The sequence below is a fragment of the Salvelinus sp. IW2-2015 genome, linkage group LG6.1 (genome assembly GCF_002910315.2).
Source record: "Salvelinus sp. IW2-2015 linkage group LG6.1, ASM291031v2, whole genome shotgun sequence".
In the NCBI taxonomy this organism is placed as follows: Eukaryota; Metazoa; Chordata; class Actinopteri; order Salmoniformes; family Salmonidae; genus Salvelinus; species Salvelinus sp. IW2-2015.
The window spans coordinates 22,686,819-22,713,246 of NC_036845.1; the positions used below are offsets into that span (position 1 = coordinate 22,686,819).

The 26,428-nt window shown below is 42.8% G+C and overlaps 1 pseudogene; it reads right to left on the reverse strand.

Moving 5' to 3' along the window:
* Positions 1-758: 758 nt before the first annotated feature.
* Positions 759-25,272, reverse strand: LOC111964747 (UV-stimulated scaffold protein A-like; annotated as a pseudogene).
* Between the last annotated feature and the right edge of the window lie 1,156 nt (positions 25,273-26,428).

The window sequence follows — 26,428 nt, forward strand, 5'->3', positions numbered from 1 at the left end:
TGTTGAATGATTTTTAATTTCAACCTCGTTATTTCTAATTGTTTCATGACAATGATCACAAGATCAGCTGCTCACCAATTTGACAGATCCAACAAAGTACCTCCTCCAACACCGCCAAAACATCAGCTATATGTAGGTGTCGGCTATTTTTTATTTCACCTTTATTTAACCAGGTAAGCTAGTTGAGAACAAGTTCTCATTTACAACTGCGACATGGCCAAGATAAAGCAAAGCAGTGCGACACAAACAACAACACAGAGTTACACATGGAATAAACAAGCATACAGTCAATAACACAATAGAAAAAAAAGAAAGTCTATATACAGTGTGGCCTGAGGAGGTAAGGCAATAAATAGGCCATAGTAGCGAAGTAATTACAGTTTATCAAATTAACACGAGTGATAGATGAGCAGATGATGATGTGCGAGTAGAAATAGTGGTGTGCAAAAGAGTAGAAAAGTAAATAAAAACAATATGGGGATGAGGTAGGTAGATTGGGTGGGCTATTTACAGATGGGCTATGTACAGCTGCAGCGATCGGTTAGCTGCTCAGATAGCTGATGTTTAAAGTTAGTGAGGGAAATATAAGTCTCCAGCTTCAGCGATTTTTGCAATTCGTTCCTTTACGCTTGATCTGATTGAATCTAGGTCTTACTTTCTTTTGAATGGTCTCATAAAGGAAATAGTGTAATTGTTATGTTGAATAGTAGGCCTATTGCAAGATATAATTTAATAATAACATGACAATTAACTGATAGAAGTAGGCCTACATGGTGAACTAGGCATAAACTTGATTTGGGTAACAAAACATCAAAAATAGTTTAACTAAATGTATACATTTTTGGGATTTTATGATCATTAGGCTAAATACGATCATTTTAACAAAACATTTGACTCTCAAGCAGCCACTGCCCTGTCGTAAAAATATATGTAATTCCAGAAGCAAATTGAATCCCTGGGCTACTCTTTCACTGACATCTACTTGATTGCAAGGAGGGGAATCTTCAGGCGCTGTTGTTGAGCTGTGTTTTGGTTCATTGTGTTTCTAGGCACCAATTGGGCAGGTCGTGTGGGAGCAAATGTTATGAAAAAGTAAATGTTGCACCAGGGTAGGCTACTGTCTACTGGTCATTGGGAGCACATTAAACTAATTGCTTGCACATAAGCTGTCATGTTCTTTAATATTGAAACCTCATTAAACATTCCCGGCATAATAGTTTCCTTCATTCAGTTCACTGTGTCAGCAGCTGAAATATTATTCGATGAGCATACTGCCCAACTTGAGTATTTTTTTCCTATTAGGGCCTATGTCAAATCGAATTTGCTTGCATTGTTGTTTACATGATTTCAAAAAATCTATCCCCCAAAATAAATAAGCCAAGATGTACTAAGCCAACACAACAAGAACACTCACTAATTATCAACATATGTGGGGCGACAGGTAGGCAAGTGGTTAGAGCGTTGGGCCACTAACCGAAAGGTTGTTGATATCGAATCCCCAAGCTGACAAGGTAAAAATCTGTCGTTCTGCAACAGAACAAGGCAGTTGTTCCCCGGAAGTTCGTAATTGAAAAAAATAATTTTATCTTAAGACATGCATAGTTAAATATAATAAATAATATCTATAATCTACACAATATCAGAGGAAATAAGCATTATTTAAAATGTAAAAAAAATAATGATACAGTGTTTATTATGAAACATGCTGCACAGGGCAGCTATTGGCAACCTATGTAGGTGTAGGCAACATTTGTAAAAGCTGCCGGTCATCCACAAGTGGTAACTTCTGTTAACACTTCCACATCGAAAATTAAGCACTGGTTGTTTATGATAATTACAAAAGAGATATTGAAAAATTGAGTTGCAGTGTACAAAGCAGTAAAAAGAGTTCTGAGAGTTATGGCATTGAAAATCACAACGATACATCAAGTGTAAATATATGACAAAGACTGGCATCACATTCATGTTACACATAAATCAATAAATAACTTTATTTGACAAATTATATTATAAAAACGAATCAAAACGGTTTGGATGTCTTTTACAAATCAGAAAGCATGCAATTCAACAACGTGTTATTACATGTACATTAAATGGCCGATAAGTCTTTGTGTGTGAATCTTGAAAAATGTTCCTGAGTTATTTCCACCAGTAGAGACAGTATCTGTAGATGAGCATGATATTTCTGGCACAAAATCAACCGGTCTCCTTAACTTTCTGTTAATTCAGTGCATAGCCCAATTAAATTGGTTTGCAAACTTTGCATGTTTCAATTTTTGTCGATTTGTTATATGACGTCTGTCACTCGTCTCATGGAGCTCCTGAAAAATGAAGTATGAAAGGTTTAGAACTACAGATCTTTATTAATGGTTATGTTTCATAATAAAACACTGTTTTTCCAACAGTAAGTGTCTAGGTGGGTTTTGAATAATAATGAATCCTCTCAAATGCACATAGGAATTTTACACTATACAGTACATGCACAAGTAAAGAGTTACGCATGGGATGATTAATCCAAGTGCAACAAGGTTACAGTATATATTTTAAATAATACATTTATCGCAACGTCAATACACTAACGACTAGTGACTGAATGTAAGGCCATGTATCCATTGTGTTGGGGATGACTTGTACTCCCTGCACCTCAACTGAGCTACACAGAAAGACCGGCCACTTGTTTCTGAGTGAGTAGCCTACTTACGGGTTGAAAACCTTCCTCTCTAGTCTGGAGCGTAAAGTGATGGCACTCTTCTTGAGACCATTGAAGTTGGGGTATTTCTTCTTGCCCTTCCCCTTCCCTTTACCTTTCTTGCCCTTCCCAGGTCCTCTCCAGTGGCAAGCTCTATGTCCCTCATCACCTCAGGGTCCCGCCAGTCTAAACGAACAAACAAATTAACCATAACTAGACTCATGGCTCTATTCAATCAGTATTACAGTAGTCAGCAATACTGCGTTATTATAATTCCGCTATCGCTCCAGCGATAGCGGAAGACTGCATTCACGGTAAAGGCTGTATATATCGTATCAAATGGAAATTACCTTCACATTTCTAGCATGCAATCTATAACAACTAAGATCCTTTGAACGCGTAATTTCGGATAGCCATGCTACATTCGCCCTCATGTTGGTGCTAGCAAGCAGGCTACGTAGTACTAGCTGGTATCAACAGGCAATACAGTAGGGGTTGGAAACTACAGTGAGCTTCGATTGGCCAATAGCAACGCGACGTCACGTAGGGCACAACACATTTTCAGCATTCGCCAACTTTGGTCCCGCCCTGTTCACACTCCCTGACAATATTTACAAAGCCCAACGGTCCACTCTCACTTCGCTTCCCGTCATTAAAAATGTATGGGGCTCAGTTGTTTCATCGCCCCGCCCCAACGCGCTAAATGGATTTCTGGTGTAAGGCTTCAGAGATACATATTGAATGCAGACCTTAAACTTGATCGTGTGTAGTCTGCAGACATCCAATCACATACTGTAGACACAGAGACCTAAAGATGACATAAACATCAATTTACTCAAACACTTGGATGGACCAGAGGATGAGAATGTCCAAACATTCAAAGACAGGACACATTAAAATACAGAGCTGCAGGTAGCTTAGTGGTTAGAGTGTGGGCCAGTAACTGAAAGATTGCTAGTTCAAATATCCTTTGAGCAAGGCACTTAACCCTAATTTGCTCCAGGGGTGTCGTACTACTATAGCTGACCCTGTAAAACAACACATTTCATTGCACCTATCCAGTGTATGTGACAATGAAACACATGCAGTACCAGTCAAAAGTTTGGACACATTGGGGCAGCAGGTAGCCTAGTGGTTAGAGCATTGGACTAGTAACCGAAAGGTTGCAAGATCAAAATCCCTGATCTGACAAGGTAAAAATCTATCGTTCTGCCCCTGAACAAGACAGTTAACCCACTGTTCCTAGGCCATTGCGTGTGTTTCTTAGCCCAAGAAATTCTCTTGTTCTTATTGGTGTCCTTTAGCAGTGGTTTCTTTTCAGCAATTTGACCATGAAGGCCTGATTCAAGCAGTCTCCTCTGAACAGTTGATGTTGATATGTGTGTGTTACTTGAACTCTGTGAAGCATTTAAAACCTGTTTGGGATAGGGGGCAGCATTTTCACTTTTGCATGAAATGCGTGCCCAGAGTAAACTGCCTGCTACTCTGTCCCAGATCCTAATATATGCATATTATTAGTAGTATTGGATAAAAAACACTCTGAAGTTTCTAAAACTGTTTGAATGATGTCTGTGAGTATAACAGAACTCATATGGCAGGCGAATACCTGAGAAAAATCCAACCAGGAAGTGGGAAATCTGAGGTTTGTAGTTTTTCAAAGCTTGTCCTACCGAATACACAGTGTCTATGGGGTTAAGTTGCACTTCCTAAGGCTTCCACTGGATGTCAACCGTCTTTAGAAACTTGTTTCAGGCTTCTGCTATAAAGGAGGGGGGAATGGGAGCTGAATGAGTCATGGGTCTGGCAGAGTGTCTCGGGCTCGTGACGCGCGCTCCCTACAGATTTAGCTCTCGTTCCATTCCTTTGCTACAGACAATGGAATTCTCCAGTTGGAACATTATTGCTGATTTATGTTAAAAACATCCTTAATTTAAGATTGATTCCATACATCGTTTTTGATATGTTTCTACGACCTGTAACGGAACTTTTCGAGTTTTTGTCTGGACCTAGTGCTCAAGAAGATGGATTACTGGGCTGAACACGCTAACAACTAGTGGCTATTTGGACATAAATGATGGACTTTATGGAACTTTATGGAACAAATCAGTCATTTATTGTCTAACTGCGATTCCTGGGAGTGCATTCTGAAGAAGATCATCAAAGGTAAGTGAAAATGTATAATGTTATTTCTAACTTCTGTTGACTCCAACATGGCAGAAATTTCTTTGGCTGGATTTGGCTGGATTGGGCTCTGAGCGCCGTACTCAGATTATGCTTTTTCCGTAAAGTTTTTTTGAAATCTGACACAGCGGTTGCATTAAGGAGAAGTCTATCTTTAATTCTGTGAATAACACTTGTATCTTTTATCGATGTTTATTATGAGTATTTCTGGGATTTCTGTGGCTATCTGCAAGATCACCGGATGTTTTGGAATCAAAACATTACGGCACGTAACGCGCCAATGTAAACTGAGATTTTTGGATATAAATATGCACATTATCGAACAMAACATACATGTATTGTGTAACATGATTCCCATGAGTGTCATCTCATGAAGATCATCAAAGGTTAGTGATTCATTTTATCTCTATTTCTGCTTTTTGTGACTCCTATCTTTTGCTGGAAAAATGGCTGTGTTTTTTTGACTTGGCTCTGAACTAACATAATCATATGTTGTGCTTTCGCTGTAAAGCCTTTTTGAAATCGGACATGATGGGTAGATTAACAAGATGTTTATCTTTCATTTGCTGTATTGGACTTGTTAATGTGTGAAAGTTACCTATTTCTAAAAAATATTTTAGAATTTCCCGCGCTGCCTTTTCAGCGGAATGTTGTCGAGCGGTTCCGCTAGCCGAACGCCTGCTCTAGAAAGGTTCATTGAGCTGCAATCTGAGGTGCAGTTAATTGCCAATTTCTGAGACTGGTAATTCTAATGAACTTATCCTCTGCAACAGAGGTAACTCTGGGACTCTGGGCGTTGGTAAGGCCAGATGGCATGACTAGATATATTCGTAGTGGCTCGAAGGCCGAGGCGATGAGTGGTAGTGGGTAGCGGTTCATCACCGTGATATCATTGAAGCCCCGGTAGTTGATGCACAGGCGGAGGGTTTTGTCCTTCTTCTCCAAAAAGAAGAACCCTGCGCCAGCGGGGGAGACAGAAGGACAGATACACCCTGCAGCTAGAGAGTCCACGATGTAGGTCTCCATAGCCTTGGTCTCCTGACCCGACAGAGAGTACAGTAGTCCCCGGGGTGGTGCCTGGAGGAAGGTCGATCCTGCAGTCATGGGGTCGCCTCGAGTCCTCTCGGCAACGGAGACGTCGGGGACTTCCGGGATGCCTTGGAGGCGAGGTGGAATCCTTGGGCAGGCTAGTGGAATTGGACCCCCTCTCCTTCCTGCATTCCCGTAGCCGCCCATCAATCCGGATGGTCAAGGCAACGAGCGAGTCGAGATCTGTCAGTAGTTCCCAGGCTGCTAGTTCATCATTATCCTCCTCCTCTGAGACTCTCCAGCGAAGCGTTCCGGGGGAGGTAAGCGGGGCTCTTGGGAAACCGGGGAGGCCGCGCTGCTAACAGCTGGGTTACTGAGTGGGTGGGAGGTTACTGTCGTGGTAGACTGCCTGACAGACAACCCGCGGAATTGCTCCAGCAAAGTGTTCAACGCGCGGTCATGGCATTCTGCCAAGGTCTGGAACCCTTCCATAAGACCACGAAGCAACTCCTCGTGCCTTCCAAAGGTGGCTCTTGGGAGGAGACAGCGTTGCGGAGCTGGTCCGAGTTTGCTGGGTCCGTCAGGGCCAGTTCGTACTGTCAAAGCTTAGGAGAAGACCCAGATGCAGACAGTTTCGAAGTAACAAAAGTTTATTACAAAAACAGAGGGGCAGGCAGAGGTCAGTAGTCCAGAGCAGAGTCCGCAAGGTACAGAATGGCAGGCAGGCTCAGGATCAGGGAAGGTAGAATGGTCAAAAACCGGGAAAGCTAGAAACAGGAACTAGAGACAGAAAGGAGCACGGGGAAAAACGCTGGTTCGCTTGAAGAAACAAAACGAGCTGGCAACAGACAGAAGACACAGGTATAAATACACAGGGGATAATGAGGAAGATGGGCGACACCTGGAGGGGGGTGGAGACAAGCACAAAGACAGGTGAAACAGATCAGGGTGTGACAAGTTTAGCTGTTCAGCAGTCTTGTGACTTGGGGGTAGAAGCTGTTAAGGAGCCTTTTGGTCCTAGACTTGATGCTGCGGTACTGCTTGCCATGCGGTAGCAGAGAGAACAGTTTATGACTTAGATGACTTTTTTGGGCCTTCCTCTGACAATCAATCAATCAATAAAATGTATTTATAAAGCTCTTTTTACATCAGACGATGTCACAAAGTGCTATACAGAAACCCAGCCTAAAACCCCAAACAGCAAGCAATGCAGATGTAGAAGCACCTTGGCTAGGAAAAACTCAGTAGAAAGGCAGGAACCTAGGAAGAAACCTAGAGAGGAACCAGGTTCTGAGGGGTTGGCCAGTCCTCTTCTGGCTGTGCCGGGTTGAGATTATAACAGTACATGGTCAAGATGTTCAAACGTTCATAGATGACCAGCAGGGTCAAATATTAATAATAATCACAGTGGTTGTAGAGGGTGCAACAGGTCACCATCTCAGGAGTAAACGCCGGTTGGCTTTTCATAGCCGAACATTCAGAGTTAGAGACAGCGGGTGCAGTAGAGAGAGAAAGTTGAAAACAGCAGGTCCGGGACAAGGTAGCACGTCCGGTGAACAGGTCAGGGTTCCATAGCCACAGGCAAAACAGTTGAAACTGGAGCAGCAGCACGACCAGGTGGACTGGGGACAGCAAGGAGTCATCAGGTCAGGTAGTCCTGAGGCATGGTCCCAGGGTTCAGGTTCTCCGGGAGGGGAGGGAGGGACAAGGAGAGAGAAATAATTAGAGGGAGCATACTTAAATTCACACAGGACACCGGATAAGACAGGAGAAATACTCCAGACACAACAGACTGACCCTAGCCCCACAACACATAAACTATTGCAGCATAAATACTGGAGGCTGAGACAGGAGGGGTCGGAAGACACTGTGGCACCGTCGAGCGAGGTAGGTAAAACCTTGAAATCAGCCCTAGCCTTTACAGGAAGCCAGTGTAGAGAGGCTAGCACTTGAGTAATATGATACATTTTTGGGGTTCTAGTCAAGATTCAAGGACCGCCTATTATATAGGTCCTGTATGTCAGGATGCTTGGCCCCAGTGTACTGGGCCGTACACACTACCCTCTGTAGCGCCTTCCGGTCAGATGTCGAGCAGTTGCCATACCAGGCGGTAATACAACCGGTCAGGATGCTCTCGATGGGGCAGCTGTAGAACCTTTTGAGGATCTGAGGACCCATTCCAAATCTTTTTAGTCTCCTGAGGGGGAAAAGGTTTTGTCGTACCCTCTTCACAACTGTCTTGGTGTTAGAACCATGATAGTTTGTTGGTGATGTGGACTCCAAGGAACTAAACCTGCTCCACTTCAGTCCTGTCGATGTTAATGGGGTCCTGTACGTTCCTCCTTTTCCTATAGTCCACAATCAGCTCCTTTGTCTTGCTCTCATTGAGAAAGAGGTTGTTGTCCTGGGACCACACAGCCAGGTCTCTGACCTCCTGCCTATTGGCTGTCTCATCGTTGTCAGTGATCAGGCCTACCACTGTTGTGTCGTCAGAAAACTTAATGATGGTGTTGGAGTCGTGCTTGGCCACGCACTCATGGGTGAACAGGGAGTACAGGAGGGGACTAAGCACGCTTGAGGGGCCCCCTTTTTGAGTATCAGCTTGGCAGATGTGTTGTTGCCTACCATTACATCCTGAGGGCGGCCCGTCAGGAAGTCCAGGATCCAGTTGCTGAGGGAGGTGTTTAGTCCCAGGGTCCAGGGTCCTTAGCTTAGTGATGATCTTTGTGCGCACTATGGTGTTGAACATTGAGCTGTAGTCAATGAACAGTATTCTCACACTTTTCTCCAGGTGGGAAAGGGCAGCATGGAGTGCGATTGAGATTGCGTCATCTGTGGATCTGTTGGGGCGGTATGCGAATTTGAGTGGGTCTAGGGTTTCTGGCATGATGGTGTTGATGTGAGCCATGACCAGCCTTCCAAAGCACGCCATGGCTACCGACGTGAGTGCTACGGTTACCTTCGCTATCTTGGGCACAGGGAATATGGTGGTCTGTTTGAAACATGTAGGTATTACAGACTTGGCCAGGGAGAGGTTGAAAATGTCAATGAAGACAATTGCCAGTTGGTCCGCGCATGTTTTGAGTACAGGTCCTGGTAATCAGTCTGGCCCCGCTGCTTTGTGAATGTCTTGCTCACATCGGCTACGGAGAGCGTGATCACACAGTTGTCCGGAACAGCTATGGAGCTCATCCATGCTTCAATGTTACTTGCCTCAAAGCGAGCATAAAAGGCATTTAGCTCATCTCGTAGGCTCGCGTCACTAGGCAGCTCGGGGTTGGATTTCCCTTTGTAGTTTGTAATAGTTTTCAAGCCCTGCCACATTCGACGAGCGTCAGAGCTGAGCCTTTAGCTCGGTGCGGCTGTTGCCTGGGATCCATGGCTTCTGGTTGGGAAATGTACGCACGGTCACTGTGGGTGCGAGGTCCACGATGCACTTATTGATGAAGCCGGTGACTGAGGTGGCATACTCCTCAATTACATTAAATTCATTCCAGAACATATTCCAGTCTGTGCTAGCAAAACAGTCCTGTAGCGTAGCATCCGTGTCATCTGACCACTTCTGTATTGAGCGAGTCATTGGTACTTCCTGCTTGTAAGCAGATTATGATCAGATTTGCCAAATGGAGGGCGAGGGAGAGCATCCAGAGGTGGTCTAGAGTTTTTTACTCTGGTTACACATGACATAAAATGGATTTAAGTTTGCCTGCATTAAAGTCCCCGGTCACTAGGAGCGCCATTTCTGGATGAGCATTTTCTTGTTTGCTTATGGCCTTAAACAGCTCATTCTTAGTGCCAGCATCGTTTTTTTGTGGTAAATAAATGGCTACGAATAACATTGATGGCTACGAATAACTCTCTTGGTTGATAGTGTGGTCTACATCTTATTATGAGGCATTCTACCTCAGCCGAGCAGTACCTCAAGACTTCTATGGCTAGCGGGACACCTGTCGACAACATCCGGTGAAATTGGAGGGCGCGCAATTCAAATTAATAATCATAATATTAAACATTTATGAACATACAAGTATCTTATATCGTTTAACTTCTCTGGGATAGGTGGGACGGTAACGTCCCACTTGGCCAAAATCCAGAAAAAATGTAGCGCGCCAAATTCAAATATATTACTATAAAAATCAATCTTTCATGAAATCACACATGAAAGACACCAAATTAAAGCTACACATGTTGTGAATCCAGCCAACATGTCTGATTTCAAAAAGGATTTACAGGGAAAGCACACCAAACAATTATGTTAGCTCAGTATATAGCCACAGAAAAACACAGCCATTTTCCCAGCAAAAGATAGTAGTCACAAAAATGCAGAAATAGAGATAAAATTAATCACTAACCTTTGATGATCTTCATCAGATGACACTCATAGGACATCATGTTACACAATACATTTATGTTTTGTTCGATAATGTGCATATTTACATCCACAAATCTCGGTTTACATTGGCGCCATGTTCAGAAATGCCTCCAAAATATCCGGAGTAATTGCAGAGAGCCACGTCAAATAACAGAAATACTCATCATAAACTTTGATGAAAGATACATGTTTTACACAGAATTAAAGATGCACTTGTTCTTAATGCAACCGCTGTGTCAGATTTAAAAAAAAAACTTAAACGTAAAAAGCACATCGTGCAATAATCTGAGACGGCGCTCAGATTTAACAACATTTCTCCGCCATGTTGGAGTGAACAGAAATTACATCATAAATATTCCCTTACCTTTGATTATCTTCATCAGAATGCACTGCCAGGACGCAACGCATGGCGATATCATGAGGAATGCGCGTGACCAAGAACTGGCAATCTGCCAGACCACTGACTCAAACACCTCCCATCCGGTCCCACATCACAGTATAGGCTTCATTCAGCGTTCTACAGACTGTTGACATCTAGTGGAAGCCGTAGGAAGTGCAAACAGATTCATATATTACAGGGAATTGAATAGGCGATGACTTTAACTTCTTGTCAATACGCTGTTTTCACTTTGGAAAAAATCGTGCCCAAATGAAACGGCCTCGTACTCTGCTCTAGATCATACAATATGCATATTAGTATTACTATTGGATAGAAAACACTCAAGTTTCTAAAACTGTTTGAATTATATCTGTGAGTAAAACAGAACTCATTTTGCAGCAAACTTCCATACAGGAAGTGAAAAATCTGAAAACGAGGCTCTGTTTCAGGGCCTGCCTATTCAACTGGCTTTTATTTATCGATATGCATGCACTTCATACGCCTTCCACTAGATGTCACCAGGCAGTGGAAGGTGGAATGGGGTGTCTAGCTTGATCTGAGGCCGAACAAGAGCTTTTGGAGTGACAGGTCCGGTATTTTCTTTGTCTTCGACGGCGCGCGAGGGACCTCGACATTGTCTTCTGAAAAGCGTTCGGTATACACTGCTCCACTTCCGGCTCTGATTTTATTTGATACATATGATAATAACATCATAAAGTAGGTTTTTTCAACCGAGTTTTATCAGTTTATTCAACGTTTATTGGGACTTTTGGAGTTTTCCGTTCTTTGCGCCAAGAGAGGATGGGAATGTTAGCAACCTTGGCTAGCATTGTGGCGTGAATTCGACAGAAGAAATGGACATTCTAAAACCAAACAACGATTTATTCTGGAAATAGGACTCCTTGTACAACATTCTGATGGAAGCTCAGCAAAAGTAAGACAACATTTATGATGTTATTTCGTATTTCTGTGTAATATGTTGATGTCTATTCTCCGCCGTGTTGGTGAGCACTGTCTCACAATAACCCAAGCTGTATGTTGTGGTAAAGTTATTTTTAAAAATCTAACACAGCGGTTGCATTAAGAACCAGTGCATCTTTCATTTGCCATACAACAAGTATTTTTATGTAAAGTTTATGATGAGTTCTTTTGTCAGATTAGGTGAGTGTCCAAAATATCTCTGGAGATTCTGGTGAATCGTTGCTACTTATTCACAATGTATAACCAGGATTTGTAGCTATAAATATGCAAATTTTCGAACAAAACATAAATGTATTGTATAACATGATGTTATAAGACAGTCATCTGATGAAGTTGTCCAAAGGTTAGTGATTAATTTTATATCTTTTGCTGGTTTTTGCGAAAGCTACCTTTGCGGTGAATAAATGCGTTTGTGTGTTTGGCTATTGTGGTAAGCTAATATAATTCTATATTGTGTTTTCGCTGTAAAACACTTAAAAAAATTGAAAATATTGGCTGGATTCACAAGATGTTTATCTTTCATTTGCTGTACACCATGTATTTTTCATAAATGTTTTATGATGAGTATTTATGTATTTCACGTTGCTCTCTGTAATTATTCTGGCTGCTTTGGTGCTATTTTTGATGGTGGCTGCAATGTAAAACTATGATTTATACCTCAAATATGCACATTTTCGAACAAAACATAAATGTATTGTATAACAAGTTATAAGACTGTCATCTGATGAAGTTGTTTCTTGGTTAGTGACTAATTTTATCGCTATTTTGTCGGTTTTGTGAAAGCTACCTATGCGGTGGAAACATGGTGAAAATATGCGGTTGTGTGTTTGGCTATTGTGGTTAGCTAATAGAAATACATATTGTGTTTTCGCTGTAAAACATTTTAAAAATCGGAAATGATGGCTGGATTCACAAGATGTTTATCTTTCATTTGCTGTATTGGACTTGTGATTTCATGAAAATTATATTATATGATATCCCTGTCCCGTTAGGCTAGGCTATGCTAGTCCGCTTTTTTGATGAGGAGGATCCCGGATCTGGGAGGGTGATGAAGTAGAGGTTGAACCAGTCTCAGAATTCTCACTTCCTGTTTGGATTTTTGCTCAGGTTTTTGCCTGCCATTTGAGTTCTGTTATACTCACAGACATCATTCAAACAGTTTTAGAAACTTCAGAGTGTTTTCTATCCAATAGTGATAATAATATGCATATATTAGCATCTGTGACAGAGTAGGAGGCAGTTCACTATGGGCACGTTATTCATCCAAAAGGGAAAATGCTGCCCCCTATATCAAAGAAGTTAAAAGCTTAAATTCTTGTTAATCTAATGGCATTGTCCGATTTACAATAGGCTTTACAGCGAAAGCAAACCATGCGATTGTTTGAGAATGGCACCCCACATCAATATATTTTTCAACCAGCACAGGATTCATAAAATCACAAATAGCGATTAAATAAATCACTTACTTTTGAAAATCTTCCTCTGTTTGCAATTCCAAGGGTCCCAGCTACAACATACATGGTCGTTTTGTTAGATAAAAACCTTCTTTTTATTCCAAAAAGTCAGTTTAGTTGGCGCCATTGATTTCAGTAATCCACTTGTTCAACATGCAGAAGAAGGAATCCAAAAAGCTCTGCTAAACTTTGTTCAAACAAGTCAAACTACATTTCTATTTAATCCTCAGGTACCCTAAAATGTAAATAAACTACAATATTTCATACGGGAAGAAGTATGTTCAATAGAAAAGTAAAATTAGCCTCCTCTTCGTCGCACGCCGACAGACTGATTTTCCACTGTGACTCTTTGTACCAAAACACCAAATTCTTCCTCCTTTTGGAAGAAACAAGCCTGAAACCTTGAACAAAGACCGTTGACATCTAGTGGAAGACATAGGAATTGCAATCTGGGAGCTATAATTGCATAGGACCCATAGCTTTCCATTATAAGAGCCTGGGACCTCAATTATTTTTTATTCCGGTTGGTTTTTCTTTGGATTGTCGCCTACCATATCAATTGTGTTATAGTCTCATACATTGTTTAAACATTTATACTAACTTCAAAGTCTTTTCTATCCAATGCTACCAATTATATGATATCCTGGCTTCTGGGCCTGAGTAACAGGCAGTTTACTTTGGGCACGTCAGTCAGGCGGAAATAGAACCTAAGAAGTTTTAATATTAAACATTGCGCACCAGCAGTTATTGACAAATAGACACACACCCCTCGTCTTACCAGATGTAGCTGCTCTGTCCTGCCGAAATGGACAGAGCAGCTCAATATCATCCGTGTCGTCGTTCAGCCAAGTCTCAGTGAAAAATAAGATATTACAGTTTTTAATGTCCCGTTGGTAGGATAGTCTTAATCATAGATCGTCCAGTGTCTTTTCCAATGATTGCACGTTGGCCAATAATACGGAGGGTAGTGGTGGTTTACTCACTTGCCGACAAATTCTCATAAGGCACCCAGACCTCCGCCCCCTGTTTTTCCATATTTTCTTCACGCGAATGATGGGGATTTGGGCCCTGTCCTGACAATGCAGTATATCCTTCGCGTTGGACTCATTAAAGAAAAAATCTTTGTCCAATTTGAGGTGAGTAATCGCTGTTCTGATGTCCAGAAGCTCTTTTCGGTCATAAGAGACAGTAGCAGCAACAATAGCAGCAACATTATGCACAAAATGAGTTACAAAAAAATTGAAAAAACGAACACAATAGCACAGTTGGTTAGGAGCCTATAAAACGTCAGCCATCCCTTCTGGCGCCATTATTTAGAAATTAACTTTTAACAAGGCACATCTGTTAATTGAAATGCATTCCAGGTGACTACCTCATGAAGCTGGTTGAGAGAATGCCAAGAGTGTGCAAAGCTGTCATCAAGGCAAAGGGTGGCTACTTTGAAAAATCTCAAATTGTTAAACACTTTTTTGGTTACTACATGTTTCCATATGTGTTATTTCATAGTTTTGATGTCTTCAATATTGTTCTACAATGTAGATAATAGTAAAACTAAATTAAAAACCCTGGAATGAGTAGGTGTGTCCAAACGTTTGACTGGTACTGTATATTTTTAAGACAACTTAATACAGATACTCGATTATGGTTTTAAATTAAAGGTCAAACCTAAAATTCCTCATACAGACAACACAGTGTGGAAGACCTGATGAGCCTGTAAGAGACAGTTTCAAAGACATGCAGCCAGCCCAGGGCCCAGAAAGTGTTTCAAGGTCCTACAAGAGGATGGTGATGGTATGGGGGATTAATCATGGCTGTGATGGCCCACTCCAAGGCTACGGCTAACCTTGATGGAATAGGTGAACTGCACCGTCAACTCAGTCTCATAACGGCATCAAACTGAAAATGTTTTGTTTGTTTGTTTGTTGTTATTTTGTGTCCTGTATTAGGGCTCTCCTCAATCACCCCTGAGAGTGACATGTTGTGAGAGCCTGTAAAAGAGAGGCGCCAATATTAGTTACAAATTAACTTGGGGTGGGGGAGTGTTCATCTCCCCTGGGGTGGCAGGCAGGGTCAGGTTGGGATGGGATGGTGAAAGCCCCCTATTACATGATCCCTCTGTGGTTAAGTCCTGCATTTTGTGTGCTTTCGTTCCCATCCCCAGGATGAGAGGAGAGAGCCCTTATTAAGTTAAGCTGTCTGAAGCTCCTGCAGCATGGGCCTTTTCTCTGTCAACAGCCTCGATTGCACTCCAGCTGTGCCCGCCCACCCGCCTGTCCGCCAGGGTCAGGCCACACAGACACACCATACAGACCAACCACCACAAAGGCAGCTGGGAGTCGGGACTGACACTACATACAGACAGAGCCTCAGGAGCACGGTCCTGGCCTGGGCCTACGGGCAGTAGAGGTAGCCTACGTATACACTACCGTTATTTCACAAAAAACATACACTGTTTGAGACTGTGGTTTCTGAACCATAACTAAAGTGGATCATTTATTATTTCTCTGATGTAAATGTAATTTCAGAAGGTATGCCCTGGTGGTTTTAGAGTGTAAAAAATAGCTGCTGTAATAACTGTATTGAAATAAGTCATCAATACAAGCCTGGAGTATCATTAATAAAATATTCCAGCTAACTATTGCTAAATTCAACGTGAGCCACATAGCAAATTAACTAAATGTCATGACTATAATTGGGAATTCTAATTCAAATCTACTTATACCTTAATGTGCAAAGATGGATCATGAACCGTAACTCGTTCTCTCAGACATCGAAGACTTATTCAATATTGTTAACAGTGATAACCTATAGCAACCTGACCTATCCTATTTTTAAGAGTTTGGAATGGTTAGACAATGGAGTTAAAAATTAAGAATTGAGTTGGCATCAAAAGATAAACGTGCTGCAATGTCTACAAGCCAGGGTCTACTTCTCTTTCAGACTGGCAACAGTCAGAGACCCATAAATCGGTTACTATAGAATATAAAATAAAACCTATGAGTGTGTGGGGCCACACTAAGAAACTATTTAAGGGCATTTGAGAAAAAATCAATAGTGTTCTAGGAGAGCGAGTAGAGTGACCAGGCAGGCAGTGAGAGGATTGATGGACCTCTGCAGGTCCTCATACAGTTGGTGCCTGGCGGGTGGCCTGGCGGACCAGTGGGAGGGCCTGCCGCTGTGCTGAGCTCAGAGACCCCTAGACACACTGTGTGGCAGTGGCTGGATGGGATGGGTCTGCAGGGCTGATGGAGCGGGGGATCAATAGAGTAGTTAGTTACAAAAGATGCTATTTCACAAGCGAGTGCCCCGAGTCAGCTGGCCCTGATACCTGTTTGTTAACAAGTGACTGCAGGCAGAGAAAGCACATCCGACGCTCCGCTGGCAGCAGCCAACACACGCTTAATTGGCTTTTAGCGCGGCCTCCGGGAGAGGGAAAGAGAAAGAGAGAGCCAGAGCCCAGAGCCAGACACAGCAGCCCAACCTATTATCAGGGCTATTGAAGAGGCCCACCCCCCCATGGCCCCCTGACTTTGGCGCTGTGGTACTGTCTTGCTCCTCTCCTTTGCGTGACGGGCTGGGACTGGGAGTGATGGAGAGTTCCAAGGGAGAAAACTGGGGGAGTCAGAGGCAGAAAGTGTTTCCATTGTCTCTGGCTCTCCTTCTTTACCACAGTCTAGACCGGAGCGGGCTGCTACTGCACAGGGCAACTATTGGTACATTATTAAGACCATTATTGAAGGGAACCTATAAACACCATCAAAAAAATGTGCATATTGGCAATGCCTAGAGCCATATTTGCTGACTGCTGTGAGCTAGAGAATTATACAATTACTTTTTTCAGTCGCAATTCCTTGATATTTTTTTAATTTTAAAAAGGTAAAGTATGTAATAGGACCACTCCTATGTCCCTCACCAGGCTCTCTGAGTTTCCTATCCTCTTTTTCTAGGTGCTCAGCGTCCTCTGGGTTGGTGGGTTTTCCCAGCTCGTCTCGTGGGATGATCTACCCATGGGAAGGAAATCATGGGAATCGCACAACATTTTCGGCATCATCAACAAAAACAATCCTCTACACGCCACTTTCACTCTAATTATGCAAAGCATTACTTACCAGTATCTAAAAGTAATATTCATTGTGTTCTTCAGAATCTCAAAAAATATATAAATTTTTTGAATTACCATGACAATTGTAATGCTTTCACCAAAAACTCATCTTGCTCACCTTGACTCGGTCCTGGCCATCACAGAGAGCACCTGTGCTTGACAGGCTGGAAGTGGCCAGCGAATGTGATTTACACTACATGGACAAAACTATGTGGACACTGCTCGTCGAACATCTCATTCAAGAATCATGGCCATTAATATGGAGTTGGTCCCCCCTTTGCTGCTATAACAGCCTCCACTCTTCTGGTAATGCTTTCCACTAGATGTTGGAACATGATGCAGGGACTTGCTTCCATTCAGCCACAAGGTCAGGCACTGATGTTAGGGGATTAGGCCTGGCTCGCAGTCGGCGTTCCAATTCATCCCAAACGTGTTCAATGGGGTTGAGGTCAGGGCTCAGAGCAGGCCAGTCAAGTTCTTCCACACTGATCTCGGCAAATAATTTCTGTATGGACCTCGCTTTGTGCACGGGGGCATTGTCATGCTGAACCAGGAAAGGGCTGTTGCCACAATTTGGAAGCACAGAGTCGTCTAGAATGTCATTGTATGCTGTAGCATTAAGGTTTCCCTTCACTGGAACTAAGGGGCCTAACCCGAACCATGCAAAACAGCCCCAGACCATTATTCCTCCTCCATCAAACTTTACAATTGGCCTTATGCATTTGGGGAGTTCAAGCGTTCAAGCGTTCAAGTGGCATCCACCAAACCCAGATTCATCTGTCAGACTGCTCCAGAGTCCAATGGCGTCGAGCTATACACCTCTCCAGCCGACGCTTGGCATTGTGTATGGTGATCTTAGGCTTGTGTGCGGCTGTTCCGCCATGGAAACCCATGAAGCTCCCGACGAACAATTCCTGTAGTAGTGAGTGCTGCAACCAAGGACAGGTGAGTTTTACAAGCTACGAGCTTCAGCACTCGGCGGTCCCGTTCTGTGAGATTGTGGCCTACCACTTTGCGGCTTAGCCGTTGTTACTCCTAGACATTTCCACTTCACAATAACAGCTCTTGACCGGAGCAGCTCTAGCAGGGCAGAAATTTGACTAACTGACTTGTTGGAAAGGTGGCATCCTATGACGGTGCCACATTGAAAGTCACTGAGCTCTTCAGTAAGGCCATTCTACTGCCAATGTTTGTCTATGGAGGTTGCATGGCTGTGTGCTCAATTTTATTCACCTGTCAGCAACAGGTTTGGCTGAAATAGCTGAATCCACTAATTTGAAGCAGTGTCCACATACTTTTCTATATATAGTGTACCTGGACTTCATCTGGCCGGCGAACTTTTTATTCTCCACCTCCTCCTCTATCTAGTTGGGAACCCAGAACTGGTGCTGGGAGCTATTCCTGGATACCAGGATAGAGGAACGGGTGTGAGGAACTTTCCATTTGCAATGACCTGTTCTTTATTAACATCAATCTGTAGCAATTCTATAGCTAATAGCTGAGAATTTAGTTACATTGTTATGGGAGAGTCTGTTTTCATAACTCATAATCTCATTATCTTTACATTTTAAAACTAATAACAGAGATTTACAATGCCTCTGAACAGATAATAGTGCTCTAGTGGCCATATCATTGGCAATAAAAACTTTGTGAGAAGTTAAGTTGTGTGCAGTAGTTGAACCCGAGACGTCGCAGTTGCCTATTTCAATGTTTACTCAATAAAATCGGCTAGTCATTGAGGGTGTTGTGAGGCTTATGTACTTAATGATTTTTCCCTGCGGTGGATTGCTCCTCTCCCCAGTAATAGAGGTCCAGACGGAAGGGGATGATTGGAGCTTTCTCCCTCTCCTCACAGGAGTCACTAGCCTGGTCTGTGGGGTCCTCACTACCTCCTGCTGCAGAGCTAAAAAGAGAGACGGAAAGCAACAGGGAGTTACAAATAGTTGAGAATGTGGTTCTTCTCATTGGCCGTGACACCAAATATTTCCAAGTAGCAGTCCCACATTCCAATTCATGTGGAACAATATAATGGAAGGGGATAGTGCAATATATGTCATAAACATAAATTATGTTAGAAACATATACAGTTATGAAGTGAAGCAGAGAGGGGTCACCTGGAGCTAGGTGCGCGGGGTTGGCCCTTCTTGGAACAGGTGGGGCCCTGTTCCTAATCAGTGGCTCTTTTTCTGGGCCTGGAGAGGGTGTGAGAGGCTGCTGGTGCAGGACGCTTCACTGGAGGCTGGACTGGATTCTTACTGACCACAGAGGTAGAGTTAGAGGGGGACGGCTCCAAACCTGGAATAACCAGCAGAGTAGGTTATATAGGTTATATATTACATTATATGAGGTTATATATATTCAAGGACTTCCATAGACTTATGCACAGATTTATCTAGGACATTATACTACTTCAGTTTTGTGTGCTCACTGATCAGAGTGTCTGTGGGTCAGCTGTTTATTGTCCTAGCCTTTTGTAAAACGTACGACTATCCTCTTAAACACACTTATATTGTCAATGGTAGTCCTACATCCACAGCCTCCCCAAGAACAAATCGGTAGTAAAAAAATTCTGTGTGGCCCTCGAGCCTCGAGATGTTGCTCACACCTAATGTAGGTGATGCTAACACATTTATGAAGTGAAGGCTAGGGCAGGGTGGAGTGGAGTGGCTCGGCCACAGTGCATTAGCCTCCTGGGTGGGCAGGGAGGGTCTGTAGAGGGCTTCTATGGGGGTCAGACTGGAAGGCTAGTAGAGAGATCACAGCTCTGCTCTAAGCCGACACCTGCACCAGCCCCACGCCAGGACAATTTAAACTTATTAAAACAAATAAATGAAAAGGTTTAAAGAGCAGTTTTTAGGGTCACAAAGGACATTGGGTAATTGCCCGACAGCTATGTATGTGAGTATCTAACCTCATCTTTATCTCCTCTCCACTCCACCACGTATAATATCAGTGTAGGCAGATAAGAGTAACAGGCCAGATACATTAGAAAATCCTTTGGTACTATGAAAAATGTATGTTAAAATAAATCACCCCCCTCCCCAGGAACAAAAGAGGGCAATAAAAATAATGTAATGTTGGTCAGAGGCACAAGTAACATTTTAAATGTTTCATGCACTTTCTCCTTTCTCCTCAGAGAGAGCTCTTTCCTTCCTTGGCGTATCCCTGGGTTAATCCAAGAGCCCTCCATCCCTCTGATTTATTGCATTGTTCCCTGCAAAGACCCCATCTGAGGAATTGTGAAATACTAGCAAATCCTTTATTTTTCTGTTCAAATTGACAAAAATGGTAGCTATTTGTCTGAAGCAATAAAATTGCAGGTGTTAAAGAGATAAATCAATAAGAGGAAATAGAGAGGCCTAGCGGCAGGGAGACACAGAACGTGGCTGCCAATGGTGGCCATATTGATTTTCCTGAGTTCAGCAGGCCTTGTAATTAAAATGTAAATTTGAGAAAGAGATAACATCCTGACAGGAGTGCTGGGATAAAGAGATAGATAAAAGATCAGCCGTGAAAAGAGCAGTGGAGAGAATGGAGGAAAGAGAGAGAGAGAGATTTGTTTTGAATGAATCAAAGTTGGTTTTGAGAGGGAAGTAAGATATGTTTTCAGAGAAATGTGTTGACGTATTTGATAGACTAGTCTGAATGTGATAAGTTTAAGAAAAAAAAACTGATACAAAAAAGCATATTATTCACCGAACTGTTATCTGTATTTTACTTTCTACTAATATTTTTTATTAGTTTATTCTTTATCTTTAACTGTTGATTACACCGCTGCTGGAAAAAAAATTGACCTAAAACTGAATAATTTATTTTGCTTTAGTTTCATTGGACTACTTTCATTTGTAACAAATCCCTTAGGTATCTGAAAAACATCTAAAGCAGGCAAGAGAAACATCTACAATGTGCCGTTAAAGTCCTCAAGCCAAAATCAATAGAGATCCAACCAGAACACTGGTACTAAATACATCACATTTAGTACCACTAAAAAGACTACTTTGCCAGATTCATTCCGGGACCAAATCATAATCATTTACCCTCACAGGACGATTGCTTCTGATTCAATGAGGAAATATCCATTATGTTCGTCACAGAGTATCTTGTGAGTGTGTGCGAGTGAGTTTGCCGCAGCATGGCTCTGCTCGCTCCCTGTCCGTCCCTGTGGTTTAGCCCCCCTACAGAGAGACAGAGGCCAGGTGGATGTTGTAAATTACAGCATTGGGCTAATGGAAGCTTATTAACAGCAATGCATTGTTAATTTGGCATGGCTTCCGCAGATCATTACATAGCTCACTAATCAAACCAGCCTGCTGTAGGCTGGCTCCCATTCACTTTCACACACATTAAATGGAGCAATCAAGCAACTGGACAACACACAATGAGGAGTGTTTTTTGGCTAATCAGATTTTAAATCTAATTAAAGTGAAATGGTCAGTTTAATTTGAAAACGTGATGATGAGGAATTAGGATAAATTGAATGTGAACTGTCACGCCCTGATCTGTTTCACATGTCCTTGTGCTTGTCTCCACCCCCTCCAGGTGTCGCCCATCTTCCCCAGATATCCTCTGGGTATTTATACCTGTGTTTTCTGTTTGTCTGTGCCAGTTCGTCTTGTTTGTCAAGCTTACCAGTGCTCGTCCTATCAGCGCCTGTCTTTTTCCAGCCTCTCTTCTTCTCGTCCTCCTGGTTTTTGACCCTTGCTTGTCCTGACCATGTACCAGCCCGCCTGACCACTCTGCCCGTCACTGAACCTGCCTGCCGTCCTGTACCTTTGCTCCACCTCTGGATTACTGAACTCTGCCTGTCCCTGATCCTGAGCCTGCCTGCTGTCCTGTACCTTGCTCCTACTCTGGATAATAGACCCCTGCCTGCCTTGACCTGTTGTTTGCCTGCCCCTGTGGTTACAATAAACATAGCTACTTCACACGGTCTGCACTTGGGTCTTACCTTGATTCCTGATAGTGAACCTAAAACATGATTTAAAAGCTGAATCTGAGCATACAGTATGAATGTGTAGCGAAATGTAGATTGAAACAGACAATACATGTCCAGAAACAATTCATTTAGAACTTCTTGAGCCCGAAGGTAATAATGGACATTTTGTCAACTATTATGACAAACTATTAGCGACTGCCCCTACAAAGCAACTTCTCATTTTGAAAATGGCCTGTGACAATTTTGGTCAGTCTTGTCCAAAACTGAGATTTGGGAGATGATAAGAAATAAATTGTGTCATGGGTGCGTTGGGTTTATTTAAATGTTTTATTCTCCCAATTATGAGATATATCCAATTGGTAGTTACGACCTTGTCTCATCACTGCAAATGGACTTGGGAGAGGCGAAACATGACCTGCCAAGCCGCTTCTTAACAAACTGCTCGCTTAATCCAGAAGCCAGCCGCACCAATGTGTCAGAGGAAACACTGTCCAACTGACGACCGAAGTCAGCTTGCAGGCGCCCGGCTCACCACAAGGAGTTGCTAGAGCACGATGAGCCAAGAAAATCCCCCCTCCCCTAACCCGGGCGCCTGCTGTGACACAGCCTGGGATCGAACTCGAGGCTATAGTGGCACCTCAGCACTGCGATGAAGTGCCTTAGACCGCTGTACCACTCAGGAGGCCCTGGTTGGGTTTATTTTAATTCTGCCCACATGCCCACAGCTGGTAGCACCCTAGTAATTATATAGCACATTCAGAGCTCAGCTGCACATGACCAGATCAGATCGTAATGCCCATTGTCAGCTTGGTTTGACATTTGATTTCCCTATGGGGCTAGTTAGGGACCATCAGTAAATTACACAATGTACAATATTTTAAAAGGTCAATAGCTCCTAATTTCAATGACTTAACCTCAAGCCAACTATACATTTTAGAAATGAATATACAAATATTGAAGAAACTTAAAGTTGCAATATGCATCTTTTGGGGCGACCCGACCAAATTCACATCGAAATGTAAGTGTAGGTCCGTTCTATATACGCTATCTCTATGCTTCTCGTTCTTAACTTTAGTTTTTGCATCTTTTACCTTCAGTTTTGTACACCAGCTTCAAATAGCTGAAAATACAATATTTTTGGTTATTGAAAATATATTTCACAGTCGTTTAGATGAAACAATGATTCTCTTCACTATACATTGCAATTTCTCCATATTGCACCTTTAATGAGAACACTAAAAGTTGTGCGACATGAAAATTGTGTCCCATTTACATTTTGTAATTTCCCACGGTGTCACACCAGCCAGCTGAAGTTATACAGAACAAAAATATAAACACAACATGCAACAATTTCAATGATTTACTGAGTTACAGTTTATATATGGAAATCAGGCAATTAAAATAAATTCATTAGGATTTCACATGACTGGGCAGGGGCGCAGCCATGGGTGGGCCTGGGAGGACACTTGGGAGCCAGGCCCAGCCAATCAGAATCCGTTTTTCCCCACAAAATGGCTTTATTACAGACAGAAATACTCCTCTGTTTCATCAGCTGTCCGGGTGGCTGATCTCAGACAATCCCGCAGGTGAAGAAGCCGGATGTGGAGGTCTTGGGCTGGCTTGGTTACACGTGGTCTGCGGTTGTGAGGCCGGTTGGACGTACTGCCAAATTCTCTAAAACGACGTTGGTAGAGAAAATTATCAAATTCTCTGGCAACAGCTCTGGTGGACATTCCTGCAGTCAGCATGCCAATTGCACACTCCCTCAACACTTGAGACATCTGTGGCATTGTGTTGTGTGACAAAACTTCACATTATAGAGTGGCCATTTATTGTCCCTAGCACCTGTGTAATGATCATGCTGTTTAATCAGCTTCTTGATATGCCACATCTGTCAGGTGGATGGATTATCTTGGCAAGAGTGCTATAACCACTTGCATTACAGGCAACCTCTGAACTTGTGCATGACCCATTTTGTTACAGCCTTGCAACTACATATCAATACTGTTGCCATTAGAAATTACACACACTGGGAAAATGAGCGTTTGAATATAGAACTGGACTATGGGAATAAACTGATTTGCTGTCAATAATGGAAGACATAGTATATTTTCATAAATCCTATTAAGGGGGGGGGGGGGGGGGGGGGGGGGGGGGAGGCACAGGTAAATGAGCAAATGCGTGTCTTAGGTAAGGTAAAACTGCTTTGGATAATTGAGTACAATGCTGAAGTACTTTTAATCTGAAGTTGAAATCAGCCTAATGACAAGGAACATGCCTCATCTGAGGTCAAACCTACAACCTTTACCAACACCGCACAAGTTGGGCCCTAAACAATCACTCTACAAACAAACCAGCTTTTACTGGCATTATTTGGCACCTTCCTCATGTGTATATGAACCAGTCCAATCAGTTGGGGATGTGTGTGTGAGGTGATATCCTGAGGTGAGGGTGAGAGTTTACTGGGATTATCGAGGAAGCATGTCCCTTTACTATGCTCTTTATTGCTGTTTGGTTGGCTGTGGCCCTGTTGTATATGCATGTACCCCTGATCCTCTGCAGCTGAGCAAACTCAACATTCTCCTCCTGTAGATGTTCTGGAGTTTGTGGTTCAAAGCTCTCCTTCTCTGGCACATCCCCAAAGTCCTCATCATCGTCATCACTGCCCTCCGGCGCTTTCATCTAGTGGATAGGAAGAGGGTGTATTTTTAGTACAGAGTCAGCTCAAAATGTATGCATGGTTGACTGACTAAAGAAAGTATCATCAGTCCAAATGCTAAATGGAAATGCATTAGCAATGTAAACTGAACAAAATATAATCGCAACATGCAACAATTTCAAAGATTTTACTGAGTTACAGTTCATATAAGGAAATCAGTCAATTTAAATAAATAATGATGCCCTAATCTGCGTGTTTCACAAGACTGGGAATACATATATGCATCTGTTGGTCACATATACCATCAAAAATCAGAAAACCAGTCAGCATCTGGTGTGACCACCATTTGCCTCATGCAGCGCGACACATCTCCTTCCTCCTTGTGGCCTGTGGAATGTTGTCCCACTCCTCTTCACTGTACGGTGTTGCTGGATATTGGCAGGAACTGGAACACGCTGTTGTACTCGTCGATCCAGAGCATCGCAAACATGCTTATTGGGTGACATGGCGGGTGAGTATGCAGGCCATGGAAGAACTGGGATATTTTCAGCTTCCAGGAATTGTGTACAGATCTTTGCAACATAGGACTGTGCATTATCATGCTAAAGTACGAGGTGATGGCGACAGACGAATGGCACGACAATGGGCCTCAGGATCTCGTCACGGTATCTCTGTGCAATCAAATTGCCATTGATAAAATGCAATTGTGTTCATTGTCCATAGCTTATGCCTGCCCATACCATAACAACGTTGACATCAGCAAACATCTGGCCGGTACAGTTGAAACTGGGATTAATCCATGAAGAGCACACTTCCCCAGTGTGCCAGTGGCCATCGAAGGTGAGCATTTTCCCACTGAAGTCGGTTATGACATCGAACTGCATTCAGGTCAAGACCCCGGGGAGGACGACAAGCACGCATATGAGCTTCCATGAGAAGGTTTCTGACAGTTTGTGCAGAAATTCTTCGGTTGTGCAAACCCATAGTTTCATCAGCTGTCCGGGTGGCTGGTCTCAGACAATCCCACAGGTGAAGAAGCCGGATGTGGAGGTCCTGGGCTGGCGTGGTTACATGTGGTCTGCGGTTGTGAGGCCGGTTGGACGTACTGCCAAATTGTGTTTTCAAGTAACTGATACAATAGGAATGCCAAAGGTAGTATTTTTAAAAGTCTACTTATGGTCTTAAAGACAACACATGTATTAGTTAATAATAATAACATATATTTAATCCTGAAAGATGTGAATAGGAAAGAAAACTGTGAAGGGAGCAATAGACAGTCCAACAGATGGAGCGATAAGTGGAGTGTATTGTGGCCCTGATTTAGAGGTGTGGGATAGGTGTCTGCGTGTGGAGCTGATAAGAAACCTGAGACATGCTGGTCAGAGAAAGACCGGGTCACCAAGCGATATGGAGGGCTTTCACCTCAGAGGCAGCAAGCTGCATTTCCTCAACACAATCGCTTCAGGAGATTTACTCAACACGAGCTCCCAGACACACAGATCTAGGCCTATCTGAGAAGACTAGATGGCAACTAGCCTAGTTATTAGGATTTCAGCTATAATCACTACCACATAAAAACCCTGCAGAAATCTGTCTGATTTATCAGGCAGTGCATTTTACTATTTTTCATTTCACACTTAAATAAA